The sequence below is a fragment of the Arachis ipaensis genome, chromosome B05 (genome assembly GCF_000816755.2).
Source record: "Arachis ipaensis cultivar K30076 chromosome B05, Araip1.1, whole genome shotgun sequence".
Lineage (NCBI taxonomy): Eukaryota > Viridiplantae > Streptophyta > Magnoliopsida > Fabales > Fabaceae > Arachis > Arachis ipaensis.
In genome coordinates, this window is record NC_029789.2 from 5,051,672 (window position 1) to 5,060,565 (window position 8,894).

The window sequence follows — 8,894 nt, forward strand, 5'->3', positions numbered from 1 at the left end:
ATATTTTTATTTATTTTTCTATTTTTATATAATAAATTAAGTTTTATTTTTAACATCAAATTATTTTATATTGATATAATATTATTTGTAAGTAAAAATTATATTTACTTTAAAACATAGATAGTTTAACAAAAGTATATTTTCAGTAACATTGTGCAAATAAAGATGTGTCAGTATAATCCACATTAGAAAAAAGGTTTACTATAATATATACTTAGTGATAAAAGGACAGCAAATGTAATAGGATAAACTCAAGACAATAACCAGGACAAAAAATTGACATCATTTAAACGTATTTAACAAGTATTCTAAAAATAACTATAATTAACTATTATCAAAAATTTTCTTTTTTTGAATTACTCTTTGTAGATTTATTAAACATAAACACTAATTCAATAAGACCAAAAAAAAAATTCAATGTCAATTTTAACAGAGGTAAATTCATAAAAATATTTTAGTAATGAACCAATATTCTACTTTGACATAGTTAAGATAGGACAAAAATATACCAAATTATAATGATAATGGTCAAATAAGTTAAAATAAAAAAAAGTCTTATCAGTAAGTAAGTAAAATAAAGCTGTAGTTTAAATAAAAGTTATTTTTGAAGTAGTATTATTTTTTCTCTTTACAACAAGTCACGCAAATGTTAATTTTGATCAGGGGATAAAAGAGTTGTTTAACAATATTTTGGGTAAAAAATTTTAAATTATGAGATAAAAGATTAACATTTAACGAGTAAACTAAAATTAATTTGATAAATTTAATTAAATTATCATTTAACGATTTTTAATTTTAAACTTTACATAAAAATAATTACACATAAAATTTTCAATTATTTATATCCAGCGTTCTATAGTTCCCTGATACTACCCAGTTTAATTCATTGATGCAGTACAGCTAGTATTTAAAAATATAGGTGGCAACTTCTGCTGGGATGCAAAAATATTAAAATATTATTACAATTTATTTAAAAAATTATTCAGTGTGTTGTAAAATTTTAAAATTCAAAGTGTCAACATATTTTATATTAAAATTCAAGTATCGACATATTTCATGTTGTATCTGTTTCAGCTTTCATATTCATGTCAGTATCCGTGCATCATCGTAAATGAAAAGTGGTTTCTTTTGTATATTAATTAATTAAAAGGCATTAAAATAGCAAATAATCTGACAAAGAAGCAGGATCACATTAAAAAAACTCGTGACACCATGGATCCCACTCACCCTGGTGGTCTGCGTTCCGTTTCTGTTTCCTCTCTCTCATTTCTCATGCAACATCTCCTGAAAAGATTGCTTTATTTCTTCCGGATAACCAGTGGCGTTTCTTAAAAAAAGAGAAAAAACAGACAATGTATATTAGTGAGGAGTGAGAAGAGAGTAGTGAGTAGTGTGAGTAACCGTAACAGTAACAGTATCAGTATCAGGATTAGAGAATGAATGGTGAATGGTGAAATTGGAAGACTAATCAATGAACAAGCAGTCAAGCACCAACAACACACCTTTCAATTTTCCTTTATCCTTTAGAAAAAATTTTAAGTGTACCGAAAATACCGGTATTTCAGTTATTTTAGTCGTTAATTTCAATTAATATATATTATATATTTTTTTATAATTCAGATCAACGGTTAAAATAATTGGTATACCGGTACTCCCGGTGCACTTGAAATGTTTCCTATATTATATTACCATTCAAAACGACAACATCGTATCACTCACATTTTAGAATATCGAGGGATGGCCATATCCATCTTGCCAGTTAGGCATTTCTCTCTGATCAAACACCTCAATATAGATCATATTATATAAAATTTTAACTTTTTATGTATTTGTTATCATTAAAAATTAATTAAAATTATTGTTTTTATTCAATTATTAGTGACAAAAATATTTTAGTATAAAACATTCATATAATATATTTTGTAAAACAAGTGAAAAATAAATACGTTTATATGTGATATTGTAAATTCCGTTGTCATATCCAAATACTATATAAAAATAAGAGAAAATATTGAGAAACAATATTAATACTCCATATGATCATTGTTCATATCCTGACCCAACGCTAAGACTCAGATCCAAATGAAAGACCCAATTCAAAGGGTTGAGCCTCACCCTACACCGACTTTTAGGGGTGTCCATGGATCGGATCGTATCCGCAGATCCGCGGTAAATATCCGCATCCGATCCGAAAATTGATCGAATCGGATCGCAGATATCTGCTCTACATCCGCGTATCCGATCCGCGGATCCGCAGATCCGTACTATAATAATAAATAAATAAATAAATATATATTTGGTATTATATTTACTTGTTTGTATGTTTTAGTTAGTAATTATTATTCATATATTGTATTATTTTATTTTTGTTATCTAGAGAGAGTTTAAAAAGAGAAGGTTTAATTATGCGGATATATCTGATATCCGATCCAATCCGATCCGCAAATGTGCGGATCGGATCGGATCAGATCCGGCACTAAAAAGTGCGGATATAATATCCGATCCGATCCGATGAAAATTGTGCGGATCGGATCGAATTTTCGGCCATATCCGATCCGATCCGATCCAATCCGCGGACACCCCTACCGACCTTCCCCTGAGAAGTCGGTTCTTGCCATGGCTTGCTCTAAAGAAGTCGGAAACAAATATTAGCTGGCAGATAACCACTCATTCAAATGAGTAACTGCTCCTAAAATCTCTCAACCCATTTCCATGAGCCATATCCCAACTTCCCTAAGATAAAGGGACGGTTATTCCCCTTTTAATGGTGGAACTACTCCAACGGTGGTTATGGGTTCATCATTATAAATACACTGACACCCCTCAGGTATCTCTAAGTCCCAATAGGGGTGTTCGCGGTGCGGTTTGGTTCGGTTTTTGAGAGAAAAGTCATCCGATCCAATCGTTTAATTAAAGTGCGGTTCGGTTTGGTTCGGTTTTTTTCTCAAAGCCATCCAAACCAAACCAAACCAATTAAATTCGGTTTGGTTTGGTTCGGTTTGTTCGGTTTTTTCAATAATTCAAAAAAAATATTACCATACTATTTTACAAAGTCATAACATTGAAATCGACAAACACAAATACACAATAATAATAATAATAATAATAATAATATAGCACTAGTAGAAAATCATTCTAATCTAATTATACATTCTAATAGTTATACATTCTAATAATAAAGAGACATTGAATTTGAGATGAATGGATTAATAGCAGGGTAACAATGTATCAGAATTGAATATATAGACATTGGGATGAATGGATTAATATGCTGCTGACTTTTCTGCAATTTGTTGAACACTTCCAGACAGCCTATTCCCATTTAGGTTCCTGCATCCACACAACTTTAGTACTGATTTCTCATTGTCTTATTATAAGTTTCATTTCTTCAACTTTAGACAATCTTACAGTCTCTGTAATGATGTCAACTCTCCAAGACTTTCTGGGATTGCTCCTTCCAAAAAGTTATAGGATAGATCACTGCATCATTGATTATTATGCCATTTAGAAACTGCATTACTATGATAATCAAACTTCTTTTCAATAACATAGATTATAAATTAACCGTTTATGTTTCTATCAATCCAGCATTCTAGCTCCCCTCACTGAAATTGTAAGCCTTAAAATTCACTAACCTGGTCACCATCCTTGATGCCATAATCTCTAAGATAAGTTGTTTCAATGACAAGCTTACGTCCTTCATAACATAAGCAAAATTGCCCCCAAACATGAGACCTACAATTCAAAAATCAATGGAAATAATAAATCAGCTAAAAATTCATCATGGTCATTGTCATATCAGAATTCATCATAAATCACATAATACTTCACATCAGAATAATATATTAACTCTCAAGTCTCAACAGATTTAAAAATTATAACACATAAAAGTAATTAATTCAGTAATTTAGTAATTCAACAGAACAGCAATAATACCAGAACAACAATTCAGTAATTCACTTCAAAAGTAATTCAATCAATCACAGAAACAAGCAGCTGAAGTTTAGATCATTAAGCAGCAATAAACAAGCACAGAACCAGCAATAAACAAGCACCAGAACCAGCAAAAAACAAGCGGTGGCGAGGTCGGAGGTGGCTCCAGAAACGCTGCTGGGTAGACTGGAGGCGGCGAGGTCGCAGGTGGCGTGGTCAGAGGTGGCTCCAGAAACGCTGCTGGGTGGAGGCTGGGTCGTGCACCGGCGGTGGGGGTTCTCCTCTATTCGGCGGTGGGATTTGGAGGAATTGAGGAAGGCTTCGATCTAGGATTTGGAGAGGGAAGCTGTCGCGCATGTGGGGAAGAAGAAGTGGGGGTGTGGCCGTCTCACACTCTCACGAGTCACGTCTGGGTCTGGGGGGTGGGGTAGTTTTAATTTTAGGGTTTTGTTAAGAACCGGTTCGGTTCGGTTCGGTTAGGGTTTTGGTGGCAAGAACCGAAAACCGAACCGAACCGCAAAAAAACCGCAAAACATCACTTTTTTCGGTTTTTTCGATTTTCAGTTAATTCGGTTTTCGGTTTTTTCGGTTCGGTCCATCGGTTTAGTTCGGTCCGGATCGGTTTTGAACACCCCTAAGTCCCAATACTCTCTAGGCATGCTTACACCCTTGCTGACTTAGGCATCGGAGTGTCTTTGCAGGTACCACCCCCCATTCACTCACACTCACAAGTCGGACGGAGGCCTCAAAGGTGTGAACCCCTCTGAAGGCTTCCCTCCTCAAACGATTGGGCCAGCCTAACGAGTCCAGCCCATTAATCTCCGGTTACCCATCGTAACATTGGCGCCGTTGCCGGGGACCTGAGAGATCAGCTAGTGATGACGGACAAGTCACCAGAAGATGGCCACACGGCGTCTGATTTCGAACAGGAAAACCTGGATATCGGAAACAACGACGCGGACCCAACCCTTCACCAGGGAACCAACGACCAACAGAGAGAAGGCACCTCTGGGTTAAAAAACCCAAAGGCAAACTCCTCGGAGGGACGAGAATCAGGAAAGGAAGAGCCACCCCATGTAACCGAGCTAATGGGATTGGTCCATGGTCATCAAGGTCGTTTGGAACAACTGGAACAGGAAGTAGAGCGACAATGAGAGGCGGAGCGAAACCTCATGGAAGAGATAGAGTGACGAAAAGAATTAGAAGAAAAACTCTTGAAACTAGAATCTTCCCTTAGAAGTCAGAACTCCCGTGGCGACCGAGAGGAGTCACCCCTGGGAGGAGAGGAGTCATTCAGTGAGGACATAATGAGGGCAAAAGTTTCAAGAAACTTCAAAAGCCCTGATATGAACCTCTATGACGGAACCACAGACCCGAAGCATCACCTAAGCAATTTCAAAAGTCGGATGTATCTGGCTAATGCTTCTGATGCAACTCGCTGCAAAGCTTTCCCGACCACTCTGTCAAAAGCGGCAATGAAGTGGTTCGATAGCCTCCCTCCAAGCTCGGTTACCAGCTTCGAGGACCTCTCGAGAAAGTTCCTAATGAGGTTCTCCATCCAGAAGGATAAAGTAAAGCACGCACCGAGCCTCCTGGAAATAAAGCAGGAGGTCGGAGAACCTTTACGGGACTATATGGAAAGGTTCAACAAAGCGTGCTTGGAGATTCAAGACCTACCCACTGAGGCGGTCATCATGGGGCTAGTAAATGGACTTAGAGAAGGCCCCTTTTTCACAGTCCATATCAAAAAGGCACCCCACCTCCTTGAGTGATGTACAAAAAAGAGCTGAAAAGTATATCAACATGGATTGAGAGTGAATGGTGAATGGTGAATAGTGAATGGTGAATGGTGAAATAGGAAGACCAATCAACGAAAAGCGCCACTGCTCTGCTTTTCTACAACTTCACCAACAAGCAGTCAAGCACCAACAACACACCATTCAATTTTCCTTTATCCTTTAATTTCTAGAGTAATTAAAGGGTTACTAACAAATATTATTTTTTTTGTCTTATATTTATATTTACAAAAATTGTGTGCATACACAATATATAATTTAAGAAAAGTCTAGCAACCAACAATTTTATTAAATTTTGGCCAGCATGTAACCAACAAAAAAAATGAGTCATTGGATGAAATCTCATATTAATCTCACACCATTAAAATCACCATTGATAGTTATAAATCACAAAAGTTCCTGGCCTTCTAACACTCCTCCATAATTTATATCAAAAATATTATTTATACACTAAAATCATTCATTAAAATTAATTACTAATATATTTGTATATAAATATGTGTGTAATTTAATTTATTTTCAATATGTATTTATATTTTAACATATATTTTATATTAGTGGATGATTTTGATGTACACGTAACATGGTTTTTATTTTTAATATCAAATTATTTTATGTTGATATAATATTATTTGTAAGTAAAAATTATATTTATTTTGAAATATAGACAGTTTAACAAAAGTATATTTCCAATAGTATTGTACAAATAAAAATGTGTTAGCATAATTTACATTAGAAAAAAAAGTTTACTATAATATATACTCATAATAAAAGGACAACAAATGCAATAGGATAGACTCAAAACAATAATTAGAAAAAAAAATTGATATAATTTAAACGTATTTAACACATATTTTAAAAATAGCTACAATTACTTATTATTAAAAATTTTCTTTTTTCAAATTACTCTTTGTAGATTTATTAATCATAAACACTAATTCAATAAGACCAAAAAAAATAATGATTTAATGTTAATTTTAACAGAAGTAATTTCATAAAAATGTTTTAATAATGAACTAATATTCTACTTTAACATAATTAAGATAGGACAAAAATATACTGAATTATAGTGATAATGGTCAAATAAATTAAAATAAAAAAAATCCTATTAATAAGTAAGTAAAATAGAGCTGTAGTCTAACTGTCTAAATAAAAGTTATTTTTAAAGTAATATTATTTTTTCTTTTCACAAGAAAAAAGTCACGCAAAGATAAAAGAGTTGTTTAATAATGTTGTGGATAAAAAGTTTTAAATTATAAGACAAAAGATTAACGAGTAAACTAAAACTAATTTGATAAATTTAACTAAAATTATTAATGATCACTTTCACATAAATAAATAAACCATGCTTCTTCTTTAATTCCACTTAATTTCAAACTTGATTGCATTTGATTTCAATATATACTAAATTATCTTTTTTTTTAATACTATCTTTTAAGAAGAGTTTATAATTTAAAGTTAAAATTTTGTAATTTATAATTTAAAAATTATAATCAAAATTTAAAATAAAATAAATTTAAAACATTAATTGATATTAACTCAAAAAAAATTAGTTATGTGATTGAATTCTAATTAATTGATTTGCATATGGAGTACAGATGTACTCTTAAATTTTTTAGTGAATTATTGGTATATATTAAAATAAAACTCGGTTATCAATTCTACTTTTTTGTGGTATGAATAATTTTTATAGCGATAATAGAAATTTGAGTGAAAATTCGGGTATACTTTTATTTATTTTTCTATCTTTATATAATAAATTAAGTTTTATTTTTAATATCAAATTATTTTATGTTGATATAATATTATTTGTAAGTAAAAATTATATTTACTTTGAAACATACACAATTTAACAAAAGTATATTTTCAGTAACATTGTGCAAATAAAAATGTGTCAGTATAATCTACGTTAGAAAAAATGTTTACTATCATATATACTAGTGATACCAGGACAGCAAATGCAATAGGATAGACTCAAGATAAACCAGGAAAAAAATTGACATCATTTAAATTTTAAATGTATTTAACAAGTATTCTAAAAAAAACTATAATTAACTATTATCAGAATATTTTTTTTTTTTTTGAATTACTCTTGGTAGATTTATTAAACATAAACACTAATTCAATAAGACCAAAAAAAAAATTCAATGTCAATTTTAACAGAAGTAATTTCATAAAAATGTTTTAGTAATGAACTAATATTCTATTTTGACATAGTTAAGATAGGATAAAAATATACCGAATTATAGTGATAATGGTCAAATAAGTTAAAATAAAAAAAATTATATCAATAAGTAAGTAAAATAGAGCTGTAGTCTAAGTAAAAATTATTTTTGAAGTAGTATTATTTTTTCTTTTTACAAAAAGTCAGGCAAATGTTAATTTTGATCTGGAGATAAAAGAGTTGTTTAACAATGTTTTGGGTAAAAAGTTTTAAATTATGAGATAAAAGATTAACATTTAACGAGTAAACTAAAATTAACTTGATAAATTTAACTAAATTGTCATTTAACGATTGGATGTGCAGGGAGGAATGTCATGGGTGCTGGGCCCCCCAAGTGAAAGCCTGCCCATGAATCTTGCAGATAGCGGCTTCGATGTGTGGATCTCTAACGCCAGAGGAACCGTTTATAGTCAATTCAAATATTATTATAATTTATCTAAAAAATTATTCAATGTCTTGTAAAATTTTAAAATTCACGTGATATGTTGTATCTGTTCCAACTTCCATGTTCATATTAGTATTCCTGCATCATCGATGAAGAATGGTTTCCTTTGTATATTCATTAATTAAGAGACATTAAAATAGCAAATAATCCGGCAAAGAAGCAGGACCACATTAAGAAAACCCGTGCCACCAACAGGTCCGACTCACTCTGATGATGGTTCCGAGTTTCGTTTCTGTTCCCTCTCTCTCTGATTTCTCATGTGACATCTCCTGAAAAGATTGCTTTATTTCTTCCCGATAACCAGTAGCGTTTCTTAAAAAAAAAAAAACAGAAAGTGTATATTAAAGAATGGTTTATATTCATTAATTAAGAGACATTAAAATAGCAAATAATCCGGCAAAGAAGCAGGACCACATTAAGAAAACCCGTGCCACCAACAGGTCCGACTCACTCTGATGATGGTTCCGAGTTTCGTTTCTGTTCCCTGTTCCCTCTC

At 32.1% G+C, this 8,894-nt stretch overlaps 1 long non-coding RNA gene across 1 annotated transcript; it reads right to left on the reverse strand.

Moving 5' to 3' along the window:
* On the reverse strand, positions 3,293-3,727 carry LOC107641646. Its single transcript, XR_001620387.2, has 3 exons — positions 3,636-3,727; positions 3,409-3,480; positions 3,293-3,330 (listed from the first exon to the last, which is right to left on the reverse strand). It is a non-coding gene; the product is annotated as an uncharacterized LOC107641646 (long non-coding RNA).